Here is a 27,874-nt window from a genome sequence, read left to right as displayed (position 1 = left end):
TCTGAATGGTTAGATTCCAAGCCCACCAATCAGAGTGCTTTGTGTCATTTTCCACAGCGTGGGAAAGTTCTTTGGAATTTTCCCACGCTGTGTAAAATGACAAAAAGCACTCTGATTGGTGGGCTTAGAATCTAACCAATCAGAGTGCTCTGTGTCATTTTACACAGCGTGGGAAAGTTCTTTGGAATTTTCCAACGCTGTGTAAAATGACAAAGAGCACTCTGATTGGTGGGCTTGGAATCTAACCAATAAGAGTGCTCTGTGTCATTTTACACAGCGTGGAAAAATTCCAAAGAAGTTTCCCATGCTGTGTAAAATGACAAAGAGCACTCTGATTGGTGGGCTTGGAATCTAACCAATAAGAGTGCTCTGTGTCATTTTACACAGCGTGGAAAAATTCCAAAGAAGTTTCCCATGCTGTGTAAAATGACAAAGAGAACTCTGATTGGTGGGCTTTGAATCTAACCAATCAGAGTGCTCTGTGTCATTTTACACAGCGTGGGAAAATTCCAAAGAACTTTCCCAAGCTGTGTAAATGACACAGAGCACTGTGATTGGTGGAAGGCATAATAAGCCTTCCCCCGCCCTGCAGAGCTCAGTCTGCGTGGAGCCCTCCATGGGTGAAGATGGATTATTTTATTTTCCTTTTTTTTTTTTTATTTATTTTTTTTTTTTTTTTATTGCGTCGGTTCTTATGGCTTTTTATTTGCCCTTTTTTGGGGCAAGAAGAAGATTTTAGAAAAAAGAAGACGTCAAATGGTAAGCTGAATTTTTCTTTACAGGTTAGTTATTTTATTCCCCCTTCACTATTTTTTAGGGTGAAGGGGGTAGGTAGGGGGTAACTTTTTTGGGGTGGGGGGGTGGGTGACTAGGGGATTGGAGACCCGTAGTCACCTCTGATTGGGGGGGGATTTTTATTTAGGGCCCCCACCCACCACTCAGGGGTGGGGGCTGGGGGGGGACAGTAGGTCCCCCCCTTATTGTTTTTTTTAGGGCCCCCCCCACCGCTCAGGGGTGGGGGCCAGTGGGGGAGGACAGTAGGTCCCCCCTCATTATTTTTATGGCCCCCTAACGCGCAGGGGTGGGGGCCGGGGGGGAGGACAGTAGGTCCCCCCCTCATTATTTATTTATTTTTTTTTTTTTTTCAATTTAATCTTTATTTTAAAGGTTTACCCTTTCTTTTCACCAATTTTTCATACAAAAAGACAATACGTTACAATACAATACAATACAATACAATATAATACAATACAAAAGGAGAAATTAAAAAAAAAACAAAAAAAAACAAAAAAAAAACAATACTTAAACTTTCAAAATTATATTGACAAGACATTGCGGCAAGAGAAATGTAAAAACCCTATCGGGTGAGAGTATATGTCTTATAATCTATACTGTCCAAAGTATTTACAATCTTAACACATTTTAGCTTTTACTTTTAATTTGTTTAGAAACCAACTTTAATAAACCAAATGTTCTATTTATTTATTAATCACCTCCCAACATTTCTCCCAAACAGTTGTTTTTCTACTTAGTTTTTGTGTACTCAGTAGTGTTGTCGCGAACCCGAAATTTTCGGTTCGCGAACGGCGAACGCGAACTTCCGCAAATGTTCGCGAACGGGCGAACCGTGCGAACCGCCATAGACTTCAATGGACAGGCGAATTTTAAAACACACAGGGACTCTTTCTGGCCACAATAGTGATGGAAAAGTTGTTTCAAGGGGACTAACACCTGAACTGTGGCATGCCGGAGGGGGATCCATGACAAAACTCCCATGGAAAATTACATAGTTTATGCAGAGTCTGGTTTTAATCCATAAAGGGCATAAATCACCTAACATTCCTAAATTGTTTGGAATAACGTGCTTTAAAACATCAGGTATGATGTTGTATCGATCAGGTAGTGTAAGGGTTACGCCCGCTTCACAGTGACAGACCAAACTCCCCGTTTAACGCACCGCAAACAGTCCTCTATATACAGAGTAAACATGGCTCCCTCTATATACAGAGTAACATGGCTCCCTCTGTATACTGTGTAAACATGGCTCCCCTCTATATACAGTGTAAACATGGCTCCCTCTATATACAGAGTAACATGGCTCCCTCTATATACAGTGTAACATGGCTCCCCTCTATATACAGAGTAACATGGCTCCCCTCTATATACAGTGTAAACATGGTTCCCTCTATATACAGTGTAAACATGGCTCCTCTCTATATACAGAGTAACATGGCTTCCCTCTATATACCGTGTAAACATGGCTCCCTCTATATACAGAATAACATGGCTTCCCTCTATATACCGTGTAAACATGGCTCCCCTCTGTATATAGAGGGAGCCATGTTACTCTGTATATAGAGGGAGCCATGTTTCCACTGTATATAGTGTAACATGGCTCCCCTCTATATACAGAGTAACATGGCTCCCCTCTATATACAGTGTAAACATGGCTCCTCTCTATATACAGAGTAACATGGCTCCCCTCTATACAGGGGCGTACCTGGAGCATTTGGCACCCGGGGCGGATCCTTTATTTGGCACCCCCTCCCCAACTTTGAAATGTAAAAAACAGCTGCAATTTTTTTTTAAATGTATGTTTATGCAGTGTGTGTATAGTGTGTATAGTGAGTGTGTATAGTGTGTACAGTGTGTGTATATTGTGTGTATAGTGAGTGTGTATAGTGAGTGTGTATAGTGTGTGTGTATAGTGTGTATAGTGTGTGCAGTGTGTGTATAGAGTGTGTATAGTGTGTGTATGCAGTGTGTGTATATTGTGTGCATAGTGTATGCAGTGTGTGCAGTGTGTGCATAGTGTGTACATTGTGTGTGTATATTGTGTGTATAGTGTGTGTAGTGTGTGTATAATGTGTGCAGTGTGTATGTAGTGTGTGTGTATAGTGTGTGCATAGTGTATGCAGTGTGTGCATAGTGTGTACAGTGTGTGTGTGTAGTGTGTGTAGTGTGTGTATAGTGTGTATAGTGTGTGCAGTGTGTGTATAGTGTGTATGCAGTGTGTGTATAGTGTGTATGCAGTGTGTGTATAGTGTATGCAGTGTGTGTATAGTGTGTGCAGTGTGTGTATAGTTAGTGCAGTGTGTGTATAGTGTATGCAGTGTGTGCAGTGTGTATGCAGTGTGTGTAGAGTGTGTATAGTGTATGCAGTGTGTGTATAGTGTGTGTATAGAGTGTGCAGTGTGTGTATAGTGTGTGCAGTGTGTATAGTGTGTGCAGTGTGTATGCAGTGTGTGTATGCAGTGTGTGTAGTGTGTGTGTGCATAGTGTGTACAGTGTGTGTATAGTGTGTACAGTGTGTGTGTATATTGTGTGTATAGTGTGTGTATATTGTGTGTAGTGTGTGTATAGTGTGTGCAGTGTGTGTATAGTGTGTATGCAGTGTGTGTCCCCAAGCCCCTAGTCACACAACCAAATAAAAAAGCCCCTACCTACCCCCCTCACCCTAAAAAATAGTGAAGGGGGGAATACAATTACTACCCTGTAAAGTAAAATTCAACTTACTATTCAACGTCTTTTTCTTCTAAAATCTTCATTTTTTTAGCCCCAAAAAAGGCCAAATAAAAAGCCATCATACCCGTCGAACTTAAAAATAAAATAAAAAACCCGAGCACAAAAAAAAAATTAATCCAACTTCACCCATGGAGGGCTCCGTGTCAGTGTTTATCAGGGATCCTTAGGATAGGTGTCAATCCATATCTGCCAAGTGACCCTATGTAGGGGGAACAGTCCCTATTCTGCTCTGTGTCAGTGTCTGGAGGGAGTATCTGCAGTAACACAGAGTGTCTGGGGGGAGTATCTGCAGTGTCACGTCTAAACATTTGTTATGAAGGAACACAACTGCAGATTTCTTATAGTTTGAATATTTATTATAAAAAGTTAAAGGTATTGACTTTAATTCCAATTTACAGGTACTGTAGCTTTAAGTAATAAACGATAACTGAAGTCCACAATTATAGGCACTGTAGCTTTAAGTAGTAAACGATAACTGAAGTCCACAATTATAGGCACTGTAGCTTTAAGTAGTAAACGATAACTGAAGTCCACAATTATAGGCACTGTAGCTTTAAGTAGTAAACGATAACTGAAGTCCACAATTATAGGCACTGTAGCTTTAAGTAGTAAACGATAACTGAAGTCCACAATTATAGGCACTGTAGCTTTAAGTAGTAAACGATAACTGAAGTCCACAATTATAGGCACTGTAGCTTTAAGTAGTAAACGATAACTGAAGTCCACAATTACAGGCACTGTAGCTTTAAGTAGTAAACGGTAGTAATTAGCAGACACTGAATCAGAAAGAGTCTCTTAGTAGTATTAATGAATTAGGTGATAAGAAGTTACAATAGCTGTTCCATAGACTTTAACTGAAGCAAGACAGATGCAGCTAACTGAGATAAAGTATGAGTTGAAGTTAGCTGTAACGGGTTTGTTTTATCGAAGGACTTTGGAGACAGGAAATAACAGCTTTGAGATGCAACGCTTATCACAGAGGTTTTACTTAGCTTCCGGCACATAGAACACTGGTTCCCGAGATCTCCTCAGAGGCGGTTATCCTGAATGGAGAGAGTTCAGCTTTAGTCGTGGATGAGGAGAGGTGAAGGGAACTTGAAGTCTTCCAGTCCGGTCCGGTAACAGAGGGCTTTCACAACGATGTTGTAGCCGGTTCGTGAGTACGGAACGTAGTTCAATAATCCAGCGTCGATCAGCTGGTGCAGTCGGATTAAATAGGGAGACCGTGTCATAAAGAGGTGTGGCTAAGCTCCGTGGAACCAGGAAGTAAGAGGATACCATAGTTAAGGCATGACAGTATCCCCTCCTTAATGAGCAACCTCTGGGTGCTATTGACTTGGTTTAGAAGGGTAACGCTTGTGAAATTTGGAAATTAATTTGTCAGCATGAACGACAGAGGAGTTTTCCTATGTATCTTCATCAATTCCATATCCTTTCCATCTGATGAGGTATTGTAAAGAGCCACGATGGATCCTTGAATCCAGTATACTTTGAATTTCGTATTCTTCTTCACCCTGGACCAATATGGGATCAGGAGAAGTAGTGACATTTCTTTGGAAAGGGTCAGGATGATGAGGCTTCAGCAAGGACACATGAAAAACAGGATGTAGCTTTAAAGTAGGTGGAAGTTTCAATTTAACAACATTACGGTTGATAACCGATATTATTGGAAAAGGACCAAGAAAAAGGGAACTTAACTTCTTTGATGGACGGTTTGTAGAGATGTTCTTTGAGGAAAGCCAGACAAGATCACCGATTTTATAAGAGGGTGAAGGTTGTCTTTTTGTATCAAAAAACTTCTTTTGATTGGAGGAGGCCAATTCTAGATTTTCATGCAATTTCTTGAATAAAGAGGACATATGAGAGATTTGATTCGAATCGGAGAGATTAGATGAAGAAACTGTTTGAGCAGGAAATGAGGAAGGATGAAATCCATAATTGGATAAAAATTGAGTCATTTTGCTGCTGGTATGAAAAGAGTTATTGTATGCGAATTCTGCCATGGGTAACCATGTTATCCAATCGTCTTGTAAGTGAGAGCAATAACAGCGTAGATATTGTTCTAAGCATTGGTTGACTCTTTCAGTTTGTCCATCTGTTTGAGGATGATATGCAGATGATAGTTTACGTTGGATATGAAGAGTGGCACATAATGCATTCCAGAATTTGGAGGTAAATTGAGTTCCTCGGTCTGAAATGATTTCGTCTGGCAGTCCGTGAAGTTTAACTATGTTGTCAAGAAATATTTTCGAAAGTTCAGAGGATGAGGGTAACTTCTTTAAAGGAATAAAATGAGACATTTTCGTGAAGCGGTCTACTACCACTAAAATGGTGGTATGATGATGAGAAGGAGGTAATTCCACCAAGAAGTCCATAGAAATGGATTGCCAAGGTCGTTCAGGAATCGGTAAATTCAATAATTGACCGAATGGTTGATGATGGACATGTTTGGATCTTTGGCATACAGAACAAGATTTGACATAAGATTCAATAGTTTGGTCTTGACGAGGCCACCAATAGTATCTTTTAGACAATTCAAGGGTCTTTTTTATACCTGGATGACCTGCCAGAGGAGAATCATGAATAAATTCGAGTACTTTAATTCTGAAAGAGGGAGGTACATAAATCCGGTCTTTAAAATAGTAGAGACCGTTTTTCTTGGATAATTTAATTGATTTAGGAAGTTCAAGAGCATCTTCACTGAGATCTTTAATGTCGTCAATGAGAGAAGATAAGATTCCAATGACTGTAGGCGAAGGAGGTTCAATTTTAGTGTCTTTATGGATCCTGGAAAGGGCATCAGCCTTTTTGTTTCTAGACCCAGGTCTAAAGACGATTTGGAAGTTGAACCGGGAAAAAAAGAGATTCCATCTTACTTGTCGAGCAGACAGTGTTTTATTGGAGTGAAGATATTCGAGATTTTTATGGTCAGTATATATGATTAAAGAGTTCTGAGCACCTTCAAGAAGGTGTCTCCAGGTTTCTAAAGCCACTTTGATACTTAATAATTCTTTTTCCCCTGTAGGATAATTCTTTTCGGCAGGAGATAATGATCGTGAGAAGAAGGCGACAGGATGAAGAGGTTCGTGAGGAGTTTTGTGTTGAGAAAGGACAGCTCCAATTGCAATTTCCGAAGCATCCGTTTCAAGGACATAAAGATATGAAGGATTTGGAAGTTGAAGAATAGGAGCTGTTGTAAACTTTCTCTTTAATTCATTGAAGGCAGTTTGAGCCTTCTCGTTCCAATTGAAGGGATGTTTTTTACTGTTAAGTTGATTGAGTGGGTGAGCTATCTCAGAATAGTTTTTAATAAATTTTCTGTAGAAGTTGGCGAACCCTAGAAATCGCTGTAATTCTTTTACTGTAGAGGGAACAGGCCAGTTGATGATACAATCGACTTTTGAATTATCCATACCTATTGAATGAGGGGAGATAACATAACCTAAGAAGGTTATTTCTTTGACGTGAAAAATACATTTTTCGGGTTTAGCGAATAGTTTGTGAGTTCTGAGTCTAGATAACACCCATCTGACATGTTTTCTATGTTCATCAGGAGTGTTGGAGTATATGAGAATATCATCTAAATAAATGATGACACAGACGTCCAATAGGTCTCTAAAGATATCATTTATGAAATGTTGAAAAGTTGCAGGGGCGTTGCAGAGGCCAAAAGGCATCACCAGATATTCAAAGAGGCCATATCTTGTTCGGAAAGCAGTTTTCCATTCATCATTAGCCTTTATCCTGATGAGATTATATGCTCCGCGAAGGTCAAGCTTAGTGTAGATGGTAGCAGTTTTCAATCGTTCAACCAGTTCATTGATGAGGGGAAGAGGATAACGATTTTTAACTGTTATTTTGTTTAAGGCTCTGTAATCAATGATAGGACGTATAGTCTGGTCTTTGTTTCTTACAAAAAACATACTTGAGGCAGCAGGTGAACTAGAGGGTCTAATGAACCCTTTCCGTAGGTTTTCATCAAGATATTCTTTGAGAATTTGCAATTCAGCCTCAGAGAGAGGGTAGATGTGCCCAAAAGGTACTGGGGCACCAGGTATGAGGTCTATAGGACAATCGTAGGAACGATGAGGTGGGAGCGTTTCAGCTTCTTTTTTACTGAATACATCTGAAAAGTCTGAATAACAAAAAGGTATAGTTGGTTCTTTGGAGATCTGAAGAATAGGAATTTGCTGTAAACATGTTTCTTTACAATAATGTGAGTTAAAGGTGAGAGAGAAAGGAGACCACGAAATTTGAGGGTTGTGGTTCCTTAACCAGTTGATCCCTATTATAACGGGATAGAGAGGTGATGGAATAACATCAAATACTAGAAATTCATTATGAATATGATTGGTGGTTACCTTTAGAGGGATGGTTTCATGAAGAATCGGTCCCGAGGAGATAAGGGAGCCGTCAATCATTTTAATAGGAACAGAAATGGTTTTTCGAACACAAGGAATTTTATTCTTTGTTACAAAGGTTGAATCGATGAATACTCCATTTGCACCAGAATCGATGATAGCTTCAGTAATAATTCTCACCTTATCCCACTGTAGTACGAGAGATATAGGAGTGAACTGAGTGGTTGGTGTAGAAGGGAGTGCACTGAAGATCGCAGAGGTATAGGCTTGCCTACCGGCCTTTGTCCGTTTTAATAAGGGACAATCAGAAACTAAATGATCTTGAGAAGCACAATACATGCATAGGTTTAATTGACGTCTTCGGTTCTTCTCTTCAGGAGTGAGAGGACTTCTTATTACCCCTATTTCCATAGGTTCACTTGGTAAGGAAGTCTTTTCAGGAGCTTTTGAGGGAGTGAAAGGTTTGCGGTCATTAGAATGTAAGAGGGCTTTTTCGGCCTTTCTTTCTCTTAATCTTCTGTCAATGCTGATTGATAAGTGAATTAGAGCGTTCAAAGTAGTAGGGAGTTCTGTTCTAGATAGTTCATCTTTTACAGCTTCAGATAAACCAATTCGAAATTGGTTGCGCAATGTGATGTCATTCCATTGCGTTTCTACTGCCCATCTTTTAAATTCAGCAATGTAATCTTCAACGGGTCTATTTCTTTGCTGTAGAGTTCTGATTGTTAAATCAGCTGTAGCTTGTTTGTTAGGATCTTCATAGAGAAGAGACATGGCTTCAAAAAATTCATCCAGTGAGTCTAAGATGGGGTCATCGTTTTCCAGAAAGGAATGGGCCCATGACATAGGTTCACCTCTTAGAAAGGAAATAACCGAACAAACTTTAGTTCTTTCTGTAGGATAAGATCTAGGTTTCAAAGCAATTAATAGTTTGCAAGAGTTGAGGAACTCCCTGTATTTAGAACGATCTCCGGAGAACTTTTCAGGGTTACATACAGCAGGATCACTAGCCGAGTGCAGAATAGTATGAGGAGTATGAGTTTGTAGATCTCTGACATAAGTGAGAATTCTTTCGTTAGTAACTTGCAGGTCTTGCACACCTTGGGCTAGTGTATCAACTCTTTGATTCAGCGTAGTTATCGTAGAATCGAAATCTGCTGGTTCCATTACAATGGCTGGATTATTCTGTCACGTCTAAACATTTGTTATGAAGGAACACAACTGCAGATTTCTTATAGTTTGAATATTTATTATAAAAAGTAAAAGGTATTGACTTTAATTCCAATTTACAGGTACTGTAATAAACGATAACTGAAGTCCACAATTATAGGCACTGTAGCTTTAAGTAGTAAACGATAACTGAAGTCCACAATTATAGGCACTGTAGCTTTAAGTAGTAAACGATAACTGAAGTCCACAATTATAGGCACTGTAGCTTTAAGTAGTAAACGATAACTGAAGTCCACAATTATAGGCACTGTAGCTTTAAGTAGTAAACGATAACTGAAGTCCACAATTATAGGCACTGTAGCTTTAAGTAGTAAACGATAACTGAAGTCCACAATTATAGGCACTGTAGCTTTAAGTAGTAAACGATAACTGAAGTCCACAATTACAGGCACTGTAGCTTTAAGTAGTAAACGGTAGTAATTAGCAGACACTGAATCAGAAAGAGTCTCTTAGTAGTATTAATGAATTAGGTGATAAGAAGTTACAATAGCTGTTCCATAGACTTTAACTGAAGCAAGACAGATGCAGCTAACTGAGATAAAGTATGAGTTGAAGTTAGCTGTAACGGGTTTGTTTTATCGAAGGACTTTGGAGACAGGAAATAACAGCTTTGAGATGCAACGCTTATCACAGAGGTTTTACTTAGCTTCCGGCACATAGAACACTGGTTCCCGAGATCTCCTCAGAGGCGGTTATCCTGAATGGAGAGAGTTCAGCTTTAGTCGTGGATGAGGAGAGGTGAAGGGAACTTGAAGTCTTCCAGTCCGGTCTGGTAACAGAGGGCTTTCACAACGATGTTGTAGCCGGTTCGTGAGTACGGAACGTAGTTCAATAATCCAGCGTCGATCAGCTGGTGCGGTCGGATTAAATAGGGAGACCGTGTCATAAAGAGGTGTGGCTAAGCTCCGTGGAACCAGGAAGTAAGAGGATACCATAGTTAAGGCATGACATGCAGTAACACAGGGTGTCTGGAGGGAGTATCTGCAGTAACACAGAGTGTCTGGGGGTAGTATCTACTTGTAACATTTATATGCACTAAAAAAATAAAAAATAAAAATTGAAAAAAAAATAAAAAATGGTTGCAGCTTCCGAATTAATCTAAAATGGATGCTGTCCAGTAGGTGGGAGGGTCTGCTAGGGAGGGTGTGCTGCTGATTGGCTGTAATGTGTCTGCTGACTGTGAGGTACAGGGTCAAAGTTTACTCAATGATGACGAATAGGGGGCGGACCGAACACCGCATGTGTTTGCCCGCGGTGGCGGACGCGAACATGCTATGTTCGCCGGGAACTATTCGCCAGCGAACAGTTCGGTACATCACTAGTACTCAGCATAAGTTCCATTTTTATTTGAAACTCAAGTTGAGCTTTAACTTGATCCCAGGGTACGTCTCTATCAATTTTCCATCCTCTCGCAATCACAATTTTAGCTGCTAGAAAAAGATGAATAAGGATGATTTTTAAATCTTGTGCCATTTCTGGCCAATTTAAATGTAATAGGACGACTTCTGGAGAGAGCATCAATTTGAGATTCAAATCTAGAGACACAAACTTTTGCATATTGTACCACAGATTATTCAATTTGCTGCACTCCCACCAAATATGTTTAAAAGTTCCTGTAGCTATACCACATCTCCAACATAGGTGACTTATTGAGGGGTACATTTTATTTAATTTTTCTGGTACTAAGTACCATCTGTTTAGGACCTTGAAATGAGTCTCCAATAGATTTAACGAATGATTATTATTTGAAACATCTATTTAATTCTTCTTTCCAAACAGCTATTGCTGTTGGTTTTTTTTCTTTATTGCACATTTTACTCAATATCAAAGCTTTTGACAGTGGTTTATTTATTTTGTCTGCATTAAAAAGTATATTAATCGCTTTGTTCAAACTAGATTTTACTACAATTAAATGTGACATCAAAAAGCTTTTGATTCTTAAAAAATTAAACAGCTCTTTTGATGGTAAATTAAATTCTTGGGTTAGTTGAACAAAGGTTTTAATTGTTTCCTCTGCAAGTAGTTGAGACAGACATAAAATTCCCGCTTGTTTCCAGTTTTTAAGATTTATATTTTCCACTTGTTGTTCGACAAAATCTAATTTTAAATAACTTGGAATTTTGTTTTCTATTTTTAAGCTTTTTTTTATTTTAGACCAGCTATTCATTAAGTGTGTTATAATTGTATTAGGATACTGTTGTTTTTGAGGGAGTTTATTCGTATTCCAAATTAGGCAATCCAAACTCGGAACTTCTCCTGCAATAAGCTCCGTTTTGTACCACCCTTCCGTTTTATTCTCTTCTATTTGCATCCTATATATATGTAGAATTACAGCTGCTCTGTAATTATTGAGTATTAAAGGGTAAGCCATTCCCCCTTTGCTCAATTTTTGTATTAATATTGCCTGGCTCAGTCTTGGTTTTTTGCCTTTCCAGATGTATTGGGTAAAGCTTTTTTGTATTAAATCCAACCAGTGGTTAGAGATATATAGTGGTAACATTTGAAACATATAGTTCCATTTTGGAATAACGTATGAATTAATCACGTTTATCCTTCCCCAAAAAGATATTTCTAGATTTCTTCGTTTTTTTAGCCATTTATTGAGGGATTGTAATAAGTCTAAGAAATTTATCTCCATAGTTCTATTTACATCTCTGGTTAGTTTGACTCCTAGGTAATCCATGCTGTTTTCTACCCATAAAAATTATATCTATCTTTAATCTCTTTTTTAGTTGGTTTATCCAAATTAATATCTAAAATCATAGATTTATCTATATTTAGTTTATAATTTGATACTTTGCTGTAGTTGTCGATTTCCACCATTAGATAATTCAATGAGGCGTCAGGGTTGGTTATAGTGACTAGAATATCGTCGGCGTACAAACTTAATTTCTGCTCTACATCTGCTATTTTGTAACCATTTATCTTTTTGTTGTTTCTGATTTTTTCAACTAGTGGTTCAATAGAAAGCAGGTACAATAAGGGAGAAAGTGGACACCCTTGACGTGTACCGTTATTCAATTGGAACCATGGAGTAATGATATTCGGTCCTTTAATACATGCTAGTGGGTTTGTATAGAGAGCCATGATAGCTTTTTTAATCCAACCATCAAAACCATAATGTGATAGTACCGCATCCAAATACGTCCAGCTGACTCTGTCGAATGCTTTCTCAGCATCAATCGACCCAGAGCCAGAACTGGAACGTTATTTCTTTTGGCGTCATCCAAAATATTTATAATTTTCCTAATACTTGTGTATGAGTTTCTACCTGGGACATATCCTAATTGGTCTTGATGTATCATTAATGGTAAAAGTTTTTTAACTCTAGCAGCCAAGACTGAGGCATGCAGTTTAGTGTCAACATCTATCAAAGATATTGGGCGATAGTTTTTGACATCAGTTGGATTTTTGTTTTGTTTTAGAATTGGTAAAATGTTAGCTTTTAACATCTCTGTTGGAAGAGAGCCTCTTATAGCTACACTATTAAAAATATTAGTCATGTGAGGACAAATTAATTCTTTGAATGTTTTATAGAATAGATTGGTGAATCCGTCTGGACCTGGGGTTTTGACCGCTTCTAGATTATTTATAGCTTGCAATATTTCATCCTTAGTTATTTCTTTATTTATAGCTTCCTTTTGTAGTTCTGTTAACTGAAACTTATTAGTTTTTTCTAAATATTTTTTTATATCTTCATCTGTTGTGGTTTGAGGAATATTATACAGCTTGCTATAAAAATCGTTAAATTGTTGCCCTATGTCTTTAGGAATTATGGTGGATATTCCATCATTTGTTATTTTTTCCACCTTATTTTGGCCTTTTTGTTTTCTAAGTTTTTGTGATAGCAATTTGTCGGCTCTATTACCTTTAGAATAATATTTTAGTTTTAATCTGTCTAAACTTTTGACTGTTTTTTCCATGAATTTTTGATTGATCTTATCCTTTATTGCTAGTATTTTTTTTGAATTTTCAACTGTTGGATTTTGTTTATTACTTTGAGTCAACATCCCTAATTGTTTATGAAGGTAAGTTAAACCAATATTTTTATCATTTTGACTTTGAAGTTTGATAAAATGGCCTCTAATTACTGCCTTAAAGGCACACCAAAGGGTAGATGGATCAATATCTTCTGTCTTATTTTCTTTAAAATAGTTACTTATGTTTTTTTCCATATATTTTTTATTAGCTTCAGAGCAAAGCAGACTATCGTTTAGGCGCCAACTGTGTGGCTCTTTTGTATTTTTATCAGTATCTATTACACATACTACACCGTTATGATCTGTCCAAACTGTTTCTTTTATATTGACTTTTTGAACTTTATCAATAAGATTGGGATCTATCCAAATCATGTCCAGCCTTGAATAAGAAAAGTGAACTTTGGAAAAATGTGTATAATCTCTCAAATTTGGATTATGTATTCTCCAAATATCAAACAGATTGAATTCGTCTTTGATGTTTTTTAAAGATTTGGCTTGTTTAACTACCATTTTGTTTATTTTAGCGCTTTTCATTATTTTCTTATCTACCTTTGGATCAACAACCGCGTTGAAATCTCCAGCCAAAATTAAATTTCCCACTTTTATTTCCTCTATTTTTTCTAAAATGGATCTTAAATAAGAAGCTGGTGAATGATTTGGAAGGTAGATGTTACAGAGTGTAAATAGTTTAGAGTTGATTTTGCATATAATTATTAGGTATCTACCATCAGTATCTTGTAATTGTTGAATTATTTCTACGTCTATTTTTCCACCAAATATTATGGCTACACCACATTTTCTTTTATCTTTATTTGAGGCTTGTATGATAAGTGGAAATATTTTCCCTCCCCATGTTTGTTTATCTGATTGCCTCCAATGGGTTTCTTGAAGAAATCCCAGATCTATATGTTCAGCAACTAAATATTTGTATACTAAGGACCTCTTTGATATTGTGTTCATACCTTGGACGTTAAGAGTTAATATTCTTATCATTATAATTTTCCAAAGCTCTCACCCTCTCTTTCGACCTTATGGTCTTCCCTGTATTCCTTCCTTGCTGCACATATATACATATAAGAAAAAAACAACACATATTTAAAACCATAGGAGGTTTCCATCCTCCTTAAGCACATAGACTGTTTACCCACCAAGTGTGGGATCAGCCTAATTCTGTGTCTAATTAATAGACACTAAGTAGGTTTGTCCGGATTAGGGTGTTATTTCCTAGTGGTACTTCCTAATCTGATTCGAAGGAGAGGGAGAGAGGAAAAATACAATTATTAGTTTACCACTGTTACATCTGGGCTATATGCAGTAAAATATATTTTAGTAATCTTAGAGCTTTATAAATCTCTCTCATTATTTTGTCTTATGTCTATATCAAAAAGAAAGAAGAAAGAAGAAGGGAAGGAAAAAAAAATTCCTTCCCTTTTCTCTTTTTGTATATACATGCATCATAAAGCAATTAAACAGTTTAAGTTACATAGTTACATAGTTAGATAGCTGAAAAGAGACTTGCGTCCATCAAGTTCAGCCTTCCTCACACCTGTTTTTTGCTGTTGATCCAAAAGAAAAAAAAAAAAACACAGTTTGAAGCACAATTTTGCAACAACCTAGGACAAAAAATTCCTTCTTGACCCCAGAATGGCAGTCAGATTTATCCTTGAATCAAGCAGTTATTACCCTACATTGAAAGATTATATCCTTGAATATTCTGTCTTTGCAAGTATGCATCTAGTAGCTGTTTGAACATCTGTATGGACTCTGATAAAACCACTTCTTCAGGCAGAGAATTCCACATCCTGATTGTTCTTACAGTAAAAAACCCTTTCCTTTGCCTTAGACGAAATCTTCTTTCTTCCAGTCTAAACGCATGGCCTCGTGTCCTATGTAAAGTCCGGTTTGTGAATAGATTTCCACACAATGGTTTGTATTGGCCCCGAATATATTTGTATAATGTTATCATATCCCCTCTCAGGCGACGTTTTTCTAAACTAAATAGGTTTAAATTTGTTAACCTTTCTTCATAGCTGATATGTTCCATTCCTTTTATTAATTTTGTAGCCCGCCTCTGCACTTTTTCTAGTGCCATGATATCCTTCTTTAGAACAGGTGCCCAAAATTGCACAGCATATTCAATATGTGGTCTTACCAGTGATTTATAGAGAGGCAAAATGATATTCTCGTCCCGAGAATGAATGCCCTTTTTCAAGCATGACAATACCTTACTGGCCTTGGCCACTGCTGATTGACATTGCACATTGTTGCATAGTTTGTTGTCTATAACAATTCCCAAGTCCTTTTCGTGTGTTGTTATCCCTAATTCGCTTCCATTAAGGGTATACGTTGCTTGTGTATTCTTTACGCCGAAGTGCATAACTTTGCATTTTTCAACATTAAATTTCATCTGCCATTTGAGTGTCCAGTCCTCCAGTCTATCTAAATCCTTCTGCAGCAAAGTAATATCTTGCTCACATTGTATTATTTTACAAAGTTTTGTGTCATCTGCAAACACTGAAACATGACTTTCAATGCTGTCTTCAAGATCATTTATAAAAATGTTAAATAGAAGGGGTCCCAGAACAGACCCCTGAGGGACACCACTTGCCACCTCTGTCCAGCTTGAAAATTTACCATTAACGACAACTCTTTGTATTCTGTTTTTAAGCCAATGTTCTACCCAAGAACAAGCATTTTCATCGAGACCGATTTCCTTGAGTTTGAACACTAATCTTTTGTGTGGAACTGTATCAAATGCCTTGGCAAAATCCAAATAGATCACATCCACTGCAACACCCTGATCTATACTTCTACTTACTTCTTCGTAGAACGCAATCAAGTTAGTTTGACATGACCTGTGCTTCATAAAACCGTGCTGATTTTTGCTGATAACCATATTCTTCTCAAGGAATTCTTGAATATTATCCCTTAATAACCTTTCAAATATTTTACCAGCCACAGAAGTTAAGCTCACAGGTCTATAATTTCCAGGCAAGGATTTTGAACCCTTTTTGAATATAGGAACCACATCTGCCTTCCTCCAATCCTCCGGAACACTTCCTGAAAGAAAAGAATCTTGAAAGATTAAAAACAGAGGTTCACTTATTTCTACACTTAGTTCCTTAAGTACACGTGGATGGATACCGTCAGGCCCTGGAGCTTTGTTTATATTAACTTTCTTTAGTTGCTGCAGCACATTGTCTTGAGTTAACCAATTACAATTATTCTGCAAGTTTTTAGTAGCAATCATTTGCACATCTATTGCCATGGGTTCTTCTTTAATATATACGGAGGAGAAATAGTTATTTAGAATTCCTGCCTTTTCTTGGTCTTCATTAACTAACACCCCCGTTTCAGTTTTAAGTGTACCTATACTTTCATTTTTGGGTTTTTTGGAATTTATGTACTTAAAAAATGCTTTGGGGTTGGTTTTGCTCTCTTTAGCTATCATTTTTTCATTTTGAAGTTTAGCAAGTTTAATTGCCTTTTTGCACGCATTATTTGCTTTCTTATATCTTTTATAAGATGCATCTGATTTGTCTGATTTAAATGCTTTAAATGCCCTTTTCTTATTTTAAGTAAAATTAATCTAAATAAGTGAAAGTCAAAAATTAGTGAGCAGTATTTCCGTCAACCTTATTGCTAACATAATTAAACATATTGTGTTAGAAAGAATCTTCTTTTCTTATCTTTTTTCATTTCTCTTTTCCATCGTTCTCCCCCCTCTTCACCCTTTAAGTTATCTTGACACCACTAATTTAAACACTAAGAGTATATATATATAAGTGTGTATTAAGTCTATATTTGTTGAATTTGTGATTTTTAACTTCCCTTTATCACTTATGGTGATTAATAAACAACATATATTATAAAATGTGAATGCATTATTCCACTATTGGCATATATAAGCATGTGTCCTAAATTGTGAATAATCCTTCTGCTACTAACATCAATAAACACCTTAAACAACAAAACAAAACAAAAAATCTCTTTTTCTCTCTTCTCTTGTATAAATTTTCCCTTTCTCTTTTCTTTTTTGTGTATACATGCATCATAAAGCTATTAAACAGTTTAGGTAAAATTAATCTTAATAAGTGAAAATCAAAGATTGGAAAAGAAAGAAATATCCGGTGTAGCGCTCTAATGGCAGTGGATATATAGGGGTAGTGAAGGAAAAACCTTGCTATACCTTAATGGGTCATATATTTATGAGTAGTCCCAATGTTTTCAGGTTTACCTTAAATAAAAAACACAAATGTACAAAACATAGTGTAACCTGTATACAAAGAATAAATAGAAATAAAGTGCATAAGTAACTAACTCACACTTTACTGAGCTAAACACTAGCTCAGGTATATGCGCCTTAGGGTCCGTAGAGGCGACCCTCACCCTCCTTTTGGTCCAAATTTTCTCCAGGTGCAGTATCCTAGATGATAGGTACAGGAGGGAACATATAGCGTAGTACAGTCTGTGTATATAGGATGTATATTATGGAATAATACCAATATACTCACAAACCCAGAGCCAGTATCTCGGCTCGCTTCATAGGACGTATGTGGTTAAGGACCACATTCCTTCTTTATAATAGCAGGTAAGAATAAAAGCCGTAAGTGTAAAAAAAAGTATATATGTAATTTATTGTATGTAAAAAGTATAATATAACATAAATATAAAAATAGTATATAAATAAAATAACACTTGTGGCTATAGTCCAAAAGACAATTCTGTCTGCTCACTGTTCATCCAGGACGCGTTTCACCAAATTGGCTTCCTAAGCTGGAAAAAATTTTCATGAGGCATTAAGGACTCCTTCCTGCTTATATATCCTGTTAATTGTGGCTTTAGGCTTGTATTTTTCGCGGGCAATCTTCATGGTGATGGAGATGCCCTGTGTTTCAAGCCTCCTTTTCATCCGGCTACTTCCGGGTATGATCACTTCCGGTTTCGGCTTGTTTTGCATCATGCGTTCCACAGTGCGTTCCAGCATGCGTTCCACCATGCGTTCCACCTTATGGCCGTGTTTATAATGTCCGGTGCCATATTTGAATCAGTGTTCCTCGAAAAATTCACAACACAATATCAGAAAGGCACAATTCTTCCACTAACATTAATACAGAAATGTCTGCAACACCAGTACTTAAGAAGGAATATGTATATGCAGATTTAAGCATATATTAGGAAAAGCATTTCACAAATAGCTTAGTGTTTAGAGACAGACAAGTTCTTAAGAACCTAGTTAATTAACCTAGGGAAAGAATACCAAGATATATGTATATATATATCATGTGTCAGCAAATCAGTGCATATAAGGCAATAGGAGGAAACAGTTATACACCAGAACTCTTGTACAAATAAAAAACTCCACTAGTAATAAACAGACCCCAAAAATGAAATGGATAAAAACTAGAAAAAATGATAAAAATGTATACATATAAAAACGTGTGGAATAGAAAGACTTGAAAATGACAGTTTAATATATACTAAAACATATTTTAAAGGAGGAGTGACTAAAACTAATCAGTTAAAAAATGACACATTTCGAAATCTGAATTTAAACCATTAGGGATAAGGCTATTGAATTTAAAAATCCATTCCATTTCTATTTTACTCAGTTTTAAGTTAAAATTGCCTCCTCTCCAATCTTTAGATATCTTATTTATTCCCAGAAATATTGTACCTTTTGTCTCACAATTATGGTGGATTTTATAGTGTAATGACATGCTATGTTTTTCAAAACCTTTGTTAATATTTCGACCATGTTCTTCTATTCTTAAGTGTAGGGCTATTGTAGTCTTCCCTATATAATTTAGCCCACATGGGCATTGCATGAGGTAGATGAGGTTTTTTGAATGGCACGTTATGAATTCTTTAATCGGATATTCATGCCCTTCATTGCATTTAAATTTCTTTATATGTCTTTTTTTGTTTTCGGTTCTTTTACAGGCTAGGCACATTCCACATCCAAAGAAACCTTTTTCTGAATTTAAAAAAGTGGTGTTTGTATTGGGTTTTTCTTTTATATAACTGGAAGTTAAAGATTTCCTTAGGTTATTGACTCCTCTATGTATGAAGCGAGGCTTCTCTGGGAGAAAAGTTTTTAATGCAGGATCTTGGAGGAGGATGTGCCAATATTTCGACACTGTCTTTCTCACTTTATAATTATTTGAACTATTTGTACATACAAACGGAATTTTATTATCAGCATTTCCCTCTTTTTCTTTATATTGTAGGATATTAGTTCTCTCTATTTCTTTAATTTCCTGTCTTGATATTTCTAATTTTGTTCCTTCATATCCTTTTTCCATAAAATCTGATTTGATTTTATTGGACTGAATTTCAAACATTTCTACATCTGTGCAATTCCTTCTTATTCTAAGGAATTGCCCCTTAGGGGCATTCTCCAACCATGGTAGAAAGTGACAACTGTCTCTTCCTATAAAACTATTCGCTTCAACGGTTTTAAAATGGTTTTTAGTCTTAATACAATTGTTTTCTATATATATATGTAGATCTAAAAAGATAACTTCTTTTTTACTCCAACTACTTGTTAGTTGGATCCCCCATGTGTTGGAGTTTAAAATATTTATAAAGGTGGACAGATCTTCTTCTTGTCCTTCCCATATAAAAAAGATATCATCTATGTAACGGCCATAGGTAACCAAGTTCTCCACCCAGTCATACTGCCTGTAAATAAAGTGTTCTTCCCAAAATGCCATAAATAAATTAGCGTAACTGGGTGCGAACTTGGTTCCCATGGCCGTTCCTTTAATCTGGAGAAAGAATTCTTCATTATACCAAAAATAATTTTTATTTAAAATAAGCTCTATAGCTTCTAATATAAATTGCATTTTTATAGGGGTAAGATCTGAATAGTTTTCCATAAAGGAATAAGATCTGTCCACCAAGAAGAAGATCTGTCCACCTTTATAAATATTTTAAACTCCAACACATGGGGGATCCAACTAACAAGGTGTTGGAGTAAAAAATAAGTTATCTTTTTAGATCTACATATATATATAGAAAACAATTGTATTAAGACTAAAAACCATTTTAAAACCGTTGAAGCGAATAGTTTTATAGGAAGAGACAGTTGTCACTTTCTACCATGGTTGGAGAATGCCCCTAAGGGGCAATTCCTTAGAATAAGAAGGAATTGCACAGATGTAGAAATGTTTGAAATTCAGTCCAATAAAATCAAATCAGATTTTATGGAAAAAGGATATGAAGGAACAAAATTAGAAATATCAAGACAGGAAATTAAAGAAATAGAGAGAACTAATATCCTACAATATAAAGAAAAAGAGGGAAATGCTGATAATAAAATTCCGTTTGTATGTACGTATAGTTCAAATAATTATAAAGTGAGAAAGACAGTGTCGAAATATTGGCACATCCTCCTCCAAGATCCTGCATTAAAAACTTTTCTCCCAGAGAAGCCTCGCTTCATACATAGAGGAGTCAATAACCTAAGGAAATCTTTAACTTCCAGTTATATAAAAGAAAAACCCAATACAAACACCACTTTTTTAAATTCAGAAAAAGGTTTCTTTGGATGTGGAATGTGCCTAGCCTGTAAAAGAACCGAAAACAAAAAAAGACATATAAAGAAATTTAAATGCAATGAAGGGCATGAATATCCGATTAAAGAATTCATAACGTGCCATTCAAAAAACCTCCTCTACCTCATGCAATGCCCATGTGGGCTAAATTATATAGGGAAGACTACAAGAGCCCTACACTTAAGAATAGAAGAACATGGTCGAAATATTAATAAAGGTTTTGAAAAACATAGCGTGTCATTACACTATAAAATCCACCATAATTGTGAGACAAAAGGTACAATATTTCTGGGAATAAATAAGATATCTAAAGATTGGAGAGGAGGCAATTTTAACTTAAAACTGAGTAAAATAGAAATGGAATGGATTTTTAAATTCAATAGCCTTATCCCTAATGGTTTAAATTCAGATTTCGAAATGTGTCATTTTTTAACTGATTAGTTTTAGTCACTCCTCCTTTAAAATATGTTTTATTATATATTAAACTGTCATTTTCAAGTCTTTCTATTCCACACGTTTTTATATGTATACATTTTTATCATTTTTTCTAGTTTTTATCCATTTCATTTTTGGGGTCTATTTATTACTAGTGGAGTTTTTTATTTGTACAAGAGTTCTGGTGTATAACTGTTTCCTCCTATTGCCTTATATGCACTGATTTGCTGACACATGATATATATATATACATATATCTTGGTATTCTTTCCCTAGGTTAATTAACTAGGTTCTTAAGAACTTGTCTGTCTCTAAACACTAAGCTATTTGTGAAATGCTTTTCCTAATATATGCTTAAATATGCATATACATATTCCTTCTTAAGTACTGGTGTTGCAGACATTTCTGTATTAATGTTAGTGGAAGAATTGTGCCTTTCTGATATTGTGTTGTGAATTTTTCGAGGAACACTGATTCAAATATGGCACCGGACATTATAAACACGGCCATAAGGTGGAACGCATGGTGGAATGCATGGTGGAACGCACTGTGGAACGCATGATGCAAAACAAGCCGAAACCGGAAGTGATCATACCCGGAAGTAGCCGGATGAAAAGGAGGCTTGAAACACAGGGCATCTCCATCACCATGAAGATTGCCCGCGAAAAATACAAGCCTAAAGCCACAATTAACAGGATATATAAGCAGGAAGGAGTCCTTAATGCCTCATGAACATTTTTTCCAGCTTAGGAAGCCAATTTGGTGAATGAAATGCGTCCTGGATGAACAGTGAGCAGACAGAATTGTCTTTTGGACTATAGCCACAAGTGTCATTTTATTTATATACTATTTTGATATTTATGTTATATTATACTTTTTACATACAATAAATTACATATATACTTTTTTTTACACTTACGGCTTTTATTCTTACCTGCTATTATAAAGAAGGAATGTGGTCCTTAACCACATACGTCCTATGAAGCGAGCCGAGATACTGGCTCTGGGTTTGTGAGTATATTGGTATTATTCCATAATATACATCCTATATACACAGACTGTACTACGCTATATGTTCCCTCCTGTACCTATCATCTAGGATACTGCACCTGGAGAAAATTTGGACCAAAAGGAGGGTGAGGGTCGCCTCTACGGACCCTAAGGCGCATATACCTGAGCTAGTGTTTAGCTCAGTAAAGTGTGAGTTAGTTACTTATGCACTTTATTTCTATTTATTCTTTGTATACAGATTACACTATGTTTTGTACATTTGTGTTTTTTATTTAAGGTAAACCTGAAAACATTGGGACTACTCATAAATATATGACCCATTAAGGTATAGCAAGGTTTTTCCTTCACTACCCCTATATATCCACTGCCATTAGAGCGCTACACCGGATATTTCTTTCTTTTCCATTATTTCTGATATAAAGATAAGCACGGTGATACAGCAGCTCACGCATATTTATTTGGTATAACCTAGATCTTATCCTACACAAATAAGCGCTTGTACTCTCCATTCCATTTGTTCTTAAGAAAATCAAAGATTAGTGAGCAATATTTCCATCAACCTTATTGCTAACCTAATTTAAACAAATTATGTTGTAAAGGATCTTCTTTTCTTATCCCTTTCTCATCCCCTCTTCACCCTTTAAGTTATCTTGACACCTCTAATTTAAGGAGACCTCTAATTTAAACACTAAGAGTATATATATAAGTGTATATTAAGTCTATATTTGTTGAATCTGTGATTATTAATTTCCCTTTATCCCTTATGATGATTAGTAAACAACATACCGTATATACTCGAGTATAAGCCGAGTTTTTCAGCACATTTTTTGTGCTGAAAAACCCCAACTCGGCTTATACTCGAGTCAGAGTCTGTATTATGGCAATTTGCATTGCCATAATACAGACTGGGGGCTGTGGGGGCTGCAGAGAGATGTTACTTACCTTTCCTGCAGCTCCTGTCAGCTCTCTCCTCCTCCGCCGGTCCGTTCAGCTCTTCTGTCAGCTCACAGTGTAAATCTCGCGAGAGCCGTGGCTCTCGCGAGATTTACACTGGGAGCTGACCGAGGTGCTGAACGGACCGGTGGAGGAGGAGAGAGCTGACAGGAGCTGCAGGAAAGGTAAGTAACATCTCTCTGCAGCCCCCACAGCCCCCTCCTACACAGTGCCCATCCACTGGACCACCAGGGAAGGAGAGCCCCCCTCCCTGGCCAGCTAGCAAGCAGGGAGGGGGGACGAAAAAATTTATAAAGATTAATAATAATAAAAAAATAAATAATACAATAAAAATAATAATAAAATAAAAAATAATAATAAAATAAAAAAATAATAATAATAAAAACATGTAATGAAACAAAAAAATATTAAAATAATAATTAAAAAATAAAAATGCCCACCCCCCACCAAGGCTCTGCATCACACTCTGCATTACACACACACATACACACACACTGCATTCATACACACACACTGCACTTATGCACACACACTGCATTCATGCACACACACTGCATTCCTACACACACTGCATTCATACACACACACTGCATTCATACACACACAGCACTCATACACACAGCATTCTCATACACACACACTGCACTCATACACACAGCATTCATACACACAGCATTCATACACACACAGCATTCATACACACACACTGCACTCATACACACACACACTGCATTCATACACACACACACACACTGCACTCATACACACACACTGCACTCACACACAGCATTCTCATACACACACACTGCACTCATACACACAGCATTCATACACACACACACAGCATTCATACACACACACTGCATTCATACACACACACTGCATTCATACACACACACTGCACTCATACACACACACACTGCATTCATACACACACACTGCATTCATACACACACACTACATTCATACACACACACTGCATTCATACACACACACTGCATTCTCATACACACACACAGCATTCTCATACACACACACTGCACTCATACACACACACTGCATTCATACACACACACATCATTCATACACACACACAGCATTCATACACACACACTGCATTCATACACACACTGCATTCATACACACACTGCACTCATACACATCATTCTCATACACACACACTGCATTCATATACACACACTGCATTCATATACACACACTGCATTCATATACACACTGCATTCTCATACACACACACTGCATTCTCATACACACACACTGCATTCTCATACACACACTGCATTCATTATATACACACACTGTAAATAAATATTCAATTAATATAATTTTTTAAGGATCTAATTTTATTTAGAAATTTACCAGCAGCTGCTGCATTTCCCACCCTAGTCTTATACTCGAGTCAATAAGTTTTCCCAGTTTTTTGGGGTAAAATTAGGGGCCTCGGCTTATATTCGGGTCGGCTTATACTCGAGTATATACGGTATATTATAAAGTGTGAATGCATTATTCCACTATTGGCGTATATAAGCATGTGTCCTAAATTGTGAATAGCTACTAACATCAATAAACACCTTAGTAAAAAAAAAAAAAAAATGCATTAGTCTCTGTTCAAAAATACTTAGAAGTATTTGTAAATACTTTGCTCATTAGTTGCATATAGTCACTCTTCCATTAATTAGCAACAATAGAGACATTTATAAGTTCTCTCTCTAGCATCTGTGGTAATTTCACGTTTTCTTTCCTTAAAAAAAAAAAAAAAAAAAAAAATCCTTCTTTTCCAGCAGTCTTCTTAATTCTGTGTTTGAATTCTTGCTAGCCAACTCTTTGCTTCATCTGCATCAGTAAAGGAAAGTCTTTCTTGTTTCCAATTGAATTTTAAAAAAGCTGGGGTATTCCAGTAGAATTTGATATCTTCTTTCTTCAAAAAATCTGTTAAAGTTGAGAAGGACTTTCTCCAGATTCTGGTGTAATAAGATAAGTCTTGTAGAAAATATATATCTTTATAAGCAGAATTTATTAAGGGGTTAGTGCGTCTGGCTTTAATCAGGTTGTTTTTAGCTGAGAGTGATCAGAAACCTACTATAACATCTCTTGGAAGATGGTCTGCATTTATGTTAGGTTTTCGAATACGATGAAATTTTTCTATTTGAGATTCAATTATCTCAGGATAGACTTCTTTAAATAAACTGCATATGAAGTCTTTTAGTTTCTCCGTTGTTACATCTTCAGATATGCCTCTGAGTCTTAGATTGAATTTTCTCGATCTATCTTCTAGTGCTGCTATTTTCTGTTCTAAACTTGAGGTTTTATTTGTTAGCAGCTGCATTGTTTCATTTATTGTGCCTAATTGGTTGTCAGATAATACTAATTTATTTTCCAAAACTTGCACTGATGAAGCGATTCTGTTGGTGTCTTGTTTGATGTCTTCAAGGCTTTTAAGCATGTCTTGTTTTAAAGTATCAAATTGTGCTTCTAAAAACGATTTAAGTTGATCTTGTAAATTATCCTTCATTATTTCAGGAACTAATAGTGTTCCTTGCCCCGTTGGAAAATCCATATTAATGTTAGAAGTATTTGCTGGGTTTGTCTCATTTTCATTTTTACGTTCTTGTGTATCCTTAGAGGGGGTCGAAAAAAAACCCGACATCCTTTTCTCAATTGGATGTGCTGATTTATTTTCTTTCCTTTTATCTGTGGTGTTTTTTCTAGTTGTCATTTTGCTGTGTCGTCAGTGGTCGGTGGAATAGTGCTGGGTCAATCTGATTATCAAAGCAATGTAATGTAATGTCAGCTGTTACAGCACAGTTATTGATGCTGTGTCTGATCAAATTGCTATTAATTTTCTGCCTTCGTTTAGTTTTAGTTAATTCACTTAACCTGATTGGGCTTTTTTTTTTTTTTTTTTTTCCTCCTTTAACCTCAGTTTATCCTTTCTTTTAAACAAAGGTGTAAAGGTGTAAAACAGGCAGTTTTCCTCCTTCAACCTCAGTTTATCTTTTCTTTTAAACAGAGGTGTAAAACAGGCAGTTTTCAATTTTACTTTTTTTATTTTTTCTAGCTCTCAACTGCTAGATAGATTTTAAGTAGATTTTATATGTGTTATGTATTTTTTGCAGAATTTTTGCAGAATAGAAGCCCATCATATAGACCTCACCTTGATCCAAGGCGCTCACAGCACCCTCAGCCCTCAGAAGTCGCCTTTCTTTCCCCTTTTTTTCCCGTTACTTTGTTGCTTTGCCTGCCCACTGGCGACTGCACACCGACGACACAGAAAAGACTTCCACAGAATAGACACCGCTGCAGAAACCACCTAATCGGATGCCGAGCAATATCGTGTCCTTCGTCTCACAGCGCTCTCTCCGACCGCCAAACAAGCCAAACAAACCGCCAAACAAACCACGTTCCCCTCCCTCTCTCCGCACTGCTCCTCTCAGTCACCGCTCTTCCGGACACGCCCACCTCGTACACGTGTTACGTCATCACGTGAATCCCCTCAGACCCCCCCCTCATTATTTTTATGGCCCCCACCCAACGCGCAGGGGTGGGGGCAGGGGTGGACAGTAGGTCCTCCCCCCATTGTGATATATGGCCCCCACCCACCACGCAGGGGTGGGGTCCGGGGGGGAGGACAGTAGGTCTCCCCCCCTCATTATTTTTATGGCCCCCACCCACTGCGCGGGGTGGGGGCCGGAGAGAGGACAGTAGGTCCCCCCTTCATAATTTTTTTAATGCCCCCACCCACCGCGCAGGGGTGGGGGCGGGGGGAGGACAGTATGTCCTCCCCCATTGTGATTTATGGCCCCCATCCACCGCGCAGGGGTGGGGGCCGTGGGGGAGGACAGTAGGTCCCCCCCTCATTATTTTTATGGCCCCCACGCACCGCGCAGGGGTGGGGGCGAGGGGAGAACAGTAGGTCCTCCCCCATTGTGATTTCTGGCCCCCACCCACCATGCAGGGGTGGGGGCCGGGTGGAGGACAGTAGGTCCCCCCTCATTATTTTTATTGCCCCCACCTACCACGCAGAGGTGGGGGCGGGGGGAGGACAGTAGCCCCCCCCCCCAGTGTGTATCAGGGTCCCTGAGGACAGGTGGCAATCCATATCTGCCAAGTGACCCTATGTAGTGCGAACAGTCCCTATTCTGCTCTGTGTCAGTGTGTATCAGGGATCCTTAGGATAGGTGTCAATCCATATCTGCCAAGTGACCCTATGTATGGGGAACAGTCCCTATTCTGCTCTGTGTCAGTGTGTATCAGGGATCCTTAGGATAGGTGTCAATCCATATCTGCCAAGTGACCCTATGTAGGATGAACAGACCCTATTCTGCTCTGTGTCAGTGTGTATCAGGGATCCTTAGGATAGGTGTCAATCCATATCTGCCAAGTGACCCTATGTAGGGGGAACAGTCCCTATTCTGCTCTGTGTCAGTGTGTATCAGGGTCTCTGAGGACAGGTGTCAATCCATATGTCAAGGTGTCAATATGTCATATGTCAGGTGTCAATCCATATCCATTGTGATTTAGGAATGTTAGGTGATTTATGCCCTTTATGGATTAAAACGAGACTATGCATCAACTGTGTAATTTTCCATGGGAGTTTTGCCATGGATCCCCCTCCAGCATGCCACAGTCCAGGTGTTAGTCCCCTTGAAACAACTTTTCCATAACTTTTGTGGCCAGAAAGAGTCCCTGTGGGTTTTAAAATTCACCTGCCCATTGAAGTCAATGGCGGTTCGCCCGGTTCGCCGGTTCGCGAATGTTTGCGGAAGTTCCCGTTCGCCATTCGCGAACTGAAAATTTC

This window comes from Pelobates fuscus, chromosome 11 (assembly GCF_036172605.1).
Source record: "Pelobates fuscus isolate aPelFus1 chromosome 11, aPelFus1.pri, whole genome shotgun sequence".
Lineage (NCBI taxonomy): Eukaryota > Metazoa > Chordata > Amphibia > Anura > Pelobatidae > Pelobates > Pelobates fuscus.
Note: the sequence above shows the minus strand (reverse complement) of the source record.